Genomic DNA, 5,579 nt, shown 5'->3' on the forward strand with positions numbered 1-5,579 from the left:
TATTAAAAGCCCGTGATTTGATTCGCACAATCATGGGCCAGGGTCCATTTCGGGCTGCTGCCGGCCCGTGAGCTGTTCGGCACGTTTCAGGCAAAACCTACTTCTCAGCCTCCTAAAATCCCATTGAGTTTTCTTGCGAAAAGAGGGCCGGGGGTTACTCGGCCTATTAAAGGCCTGAATCTACTAGTGGGCCAGTTTGACGAGGCCCATGATGCGGATCATCCATCGTGATTGCATGATAGCCCGATTATGTACCGTAATTTTACGGTTTGGCCGGTTTACTGCGAAGACAGGATATATATACAGTAAAATAACCGCAGCATCGTGAATAAGAAAAACCTAGACTATACAATAAAGAAATTACGGCATATTACATCCACTGGGCATCAAAGTTCGCCACTATGATAATAAAGCACAAGCAGATAGCAGATTACATACACTGGGCATCAAAGATCGCCACCAGTGCAAATAAACACGCCGACAAAATAATATACAAAATCGATAGCACTTCAATAGAGTTCAACAAAGGTTAGCCCTGCTGGCGAGCTGCAGCGCAACCACCTGAGCAAGATGATGAGACTGCGCTTGTTCAACACTTATATCTTCCTCACTCTGAAAGATAAACAAGCAGACAGATGACAGGTTTTTAACATAAAAGTATCAGTGCTGACAATTCATCACATTTCTTACTGACGAATAAAGTGACACAGTTTAAAATTGCATTAACACAATATGGTATTGTTCAGGTCAACACATGGCAGGAAATGACATTGTGAAGGAGTTGGCAGCTTCACGACACCACTGGATTACAGATCAAGAACTCATAAGTATCAATGGTTAGTGTGCTGTCAATTTATCCCATTTCAGATTGGCAAATAAAGAGATGGTTTAAATAATAGTAGAATGATATGACATTGTTCATAGTTAAGACATTGCAGAATATGACACTGTGTTGTAGTGGGTAGGTTCACCACACCACTGGATTACGGATGAAGAACATAAGCATACATGCAGTGCAAAGGAAGATCACTTGCTCTGTATAGTTTAATTTACATGGTATGAAGAAGGAACTTGGTTGTACAACTGAAAACTTAAATTGAGAAGGACAAACTTTTGTTTATGAACTACATAATAAACTTTAAACATGCAATTTGATGCAAACACCAAAAATAAACAGCTGTTGCAGTCATGCCTAACCAAATATACACAACAAAGTTTGAAGGCTTGAGAAGGACAAACTTACATTACTGGTGAAGACAGGCTCTAAAAGCCCTTGTCCATGCTGATGGGGGGGGGGGGGCAATTCAAGAAGTTTACCACATAATCTTCTTCATAAGCATTGCCTTTATTCTACATTTTGTTAAGAGTAAATATAGATGTGATAATATACGAAAAAATGGAGAATATTTAAGATAAGATGAAGAGTGATGCTACATAACCAAGTAGCTATAAATGTATGTGCAGCGTTACAGGCAAAAGGCACAGCCAAGAGCAATGCACAACTAAACTTCTTCAGTACCAACCTTATGGTAAGAGTAAATATAGATCTGATGTGTAGAAAATGGAGGGCAAAGGAGAATAAGCTGCAGAGTGATGGTACATGAACAACTACCTGTCAATATAAGTACACTGATAAAGGACAACATATACTTACAAGAACAATGCAGAGCTAAAAAAATCATTGGCATTGGATATATTCTACACTAATGTAACCATTCATACAGATCAGATAATTTGGAGCGAACAATTGATAAGCAAGCTATCATGCATACTGCTATCACATAATGAACAAGGTATTTATGCAAGTACAGTGATACAGGACAATAGGTACTAACAAGAGCAAAGCAGCGGGCAGCATATTTGCGATATCCTGTCGTTCTTTTCAAACCGGAATTCTTCTTCGAGCAGATTTCCTGCAAAAAGATCCGTAAGGCACATGCGGAAAAGTAGAAGTTCAAATTGTCATTTGATTTCATAGACAGTACCTCATCCTGGGAACGAGAACAGTGCATAACAAGGTTTTTCCATTCAATGTCTTCTAAATTTAGCACAGGAGACTTCACCGGAAATTCGTTTATAGACTTGCCATCAAAGTGTGATTTCCTCAGGTAACACCGATACTGCTGCAATGCTTCCTTGAAAAGCACAAGCAAGCTTTGCTCGTCATGACTATCCAGATTGACCCTCGCCTAGTTACAACAATGTAATGTAAATCATTGATGTGTTCGATCAGCAGAAAACATGAAAATAATAACCATGAATAATAGCACTTACACGTAAGTTGGACAGGAAGATGTGAAAATGGTGTTTGTCTTCACTATAATCTTCCCATGATGGGAATATGTAACACCCGAGAATCATGCTACAGTAACTCTCTGTGATTAAGCTAATCATGTTGCTAAACAGGGCTTGATCACATTTGAATCACATTTCTCTCTAGCTCCTAATTCAAACTTCAATTAAATTTAAAGTGGAAAATAAAAGTTTTCAAAAATTTAAACAAAAATGTTCGGTGGGTGCCAAATAATACACTGGTAATTATTGTGGAGAAAACTCCTTTTTAGAAAATGCCTAAGTATTTTAAAATGGATTAAAAGGTGAAAGAAAATAAATAAAAGAAAATGCAAAACAAAACAGAAAACAAAAAGAAACAAAAAAAAGCCCCCCACTGGACCTGGCCCAACTGGGCCAACCCCAGGCCCAGCCGGCCAGCACCATTCCCACCCCCGGCCGAAAGGCCCAGCTCCACCCCCGGCCCACCTCTCTCCCCTATCCACTCCCCAGGCCCCCCCACCGACAGCCACCTCTCACTCCCCCCACTAAAATATCTTCTCCTCCTCCCTCCCCCCGATCCAGAACGGGATCGAGAGGAGGCCACCGTCGCCGACCGCCCCCGCCGGCCTCGCCCTCGCCTCGCCGGAGCGCTGCCTCGCCGGCCTGCCTCCTCCTCCTCGCCAGGACTGCGCCTCGTCACCGCATCGCCGTCGTCCCCGTCTCCCCCTCGACCCCCACTGCCGTGACCCTGCAGCCCCACGGTGAGGCCACCGGCCTCCGTCGCCTGCCCCCTCTCCTCTCGGTCACCGCCGCCCCGCTCGCGCTCCGGCGCGCCCCGACGCGCCTGGCCACGCCCGCACGCCCGAACGGCCTTCGCCCGCGCGCCCGCGTCGACCTCGCGCCCCGCCCCCCTCCCCTTTTTCCCCCGTGCGCCCCGCGCCCGAGCTCCGGGCGGGCTCGCGTCCGCCGCGCTCCTCCCCGTGCCGCCCTGCCCGCGGGCTGTGCCGCCGCCGTCCCGTTCCAGCCGCTCCGGCCCCGACGCCCTTCCCTCCTTCGGCGACCCCGCCCGCACGCCCGCAGCCTCCCCTCCGCCGATCTCCGCCCCGTCGCCGCGGAGGCCTCGCCCCTCTGCCCCACCTCCGGTGGCTCGTCGGAGCCCCGCCTCCCCTGACCCTGGCCGCCGGCGCCGGCGTGCACCGTGCGCGCCCAGCGCCCCGCCCGTTGCGCCCGTAGCCGCAGTGCCACCTGGGCCACTGCCTAGTGGGCCTCGCCCCTCTAGGCCACTGCCAGGTGGGCCTCGCCCCACCTGAGCCACTGGCCAGTGGGCCCGACCCCCCCTGACCCAATGACAAACGGGCCCCAGCGCCCCAGAACGTTTTACAAAAAAATAATAATAATAAATTAATTAATAAAAATAAATAAATAAATAAAGAAAATAAAAGTAAAAATAATTTTATTTAATTAATTAATTAATTAACCAAATTAATTAAGTTAATTAATCCTGTTTAAATTGATTAAATAATAATTATTTAATTAAACACTAATTAACCTAAACAGTGAATGACAGGTGGGTCCCACTGGACCCACCTGTCTGGTTTGACTGGTCAGCCAACCTGTTGACCTGCTGACGTCAGCATTGCCTCATGCTGACGTCATAATTCATTTTTGCTTAATTTAAATAATTCCAGAAATTCAAATAAACTTTGAAAATTCATATCTTTTAAACCGTAACTCGGATGAAAATGTTTTCTATATGAAAGTTGCTCAGAACGACGAGACGGATCCGAATACGCGGTCCGTTCGTCCACCACAACCCCCTAACCTATCGAAATAGCAACTTTCCCCCTCCGGTCCATCTGTCCGAAAACGCGAAACATCGGGAATACCTCCCGGATGTTCCCCCCCTTCGCCGGTACCACCTACTGTCGCGTTAGGACACGCCTAGCACCGCTCATTTTCATGTCACGCATCGTCATGCTTATGTTTGCATTGTATTTACTGTTTCTTCCCCCCTCTTCTCTCTGGTAGACTACGAGACCGACACTGCTGCTGTCCAGTTCGACTACGGAGTTGACGACCCCTCCTACTTGCCAGAGCAACCAGGCAAGCCCCCCCTTGATCACCAGATATCGCCTACTCTTCTCTATTCTGCTTGCATTAGAGTAGTGTAGCATGTTACTGTTTTCCGATATCCTATCCTGATGCATAGCCTATCCTTGCTACTACTGTTGTTACCTTTACCTGCAATCCTACATGCTTAGTATAGGATGCTAGATTTCCATCAGTGGCCCTACATTCTTGTCCGTCTGTTGTGCTATACTATCGGGCCGTGATCACCTGGGCGGTGATCACGGGTATATACTTATATACTTTATACATGACACATGTGATGACTAAAGTCGGGTTGGCTCGTAGGAGTACCCGCAAGTGGATCTTTGTGGCGGAGCGACAGGGCAGGTTGAGACCACGCAGGTGAGAGGTGGGCCTGGCCCTGGTCGGCGTTCGCGGTTACTTAACACGCTTAACGAGATCTTGGTATTTGATCTGAGTCTGGCCATTTGGTCTATACGCACTAACCATCTACGCGGGAGTAGTTATGGGTATCCCGGCGTCGTGGTATCAGCCGAAGCCTTCGTGACGTCAGCGACTGAGTGGCGCGCGCTGGATTGGACTGGAACGCCACTAGGCTAGGTCTGCTTCCGGCCGCGTACGCAACGTGCAGGTGCGCATAGGGCGATGGGCCCAGACCCCTGTGCGCTTAGGATTAGACCGGCGTGCTGACCGCTCTGTTGTGCTTAGGTGGGGCTGCGACGCGTTGATCTTACGAGGCCGGGCATGACCCAGAAAAGTGTGTCCGGCTAAATGGGATCGAGCGTGTTGGGTTATGTGGTGCACCCCTGCAGGGAAGTTTATCTATTCGAATAGCCGTGTCCCTCGGTAAAAGGACGACCCGGAGTTGTACCTTGACCTTATGACAACTAGAACTGGATACTGAATAAAATACACCCTTCCAAGTGCCAGATACAACCCGGTGATCGCTCTCTAACAGGGCGACGAGGAGGGGATCGCCGGGTAGGATTATGCTATGCGATGCTACTTGGAGGACTTCAATCTACTCTCTCCTACATGCTGCAAGATGGAGATGGCCAGAAGCGTAGTCTTCGACAGGACTAGCTATTCCCCCTTTTTATTCTGGCATTCTGCAGTTCAGCCCACTGATATGCCCTTTTACACATATACCCATGCATATGTAGTATAGCTCCTTGCTTGCGAGTACTTTGGATGAGTACTCACGGTTGCTTCTC

Source organism: Aegilops tauschii, chromosome 2 (assembly GCF_002575655.3).
Source record: "Aegilops tauschii subsp. strangulata cultivar AL8/78 chromosome 2, Aet v6.0, whole genome shotgun sequence".
NCBI lineage: Eukaryota > Viridiplantae > Streptophyta > Magnoliopsida > Poales > Poaceae > Aegilops > Aegilops tauschii.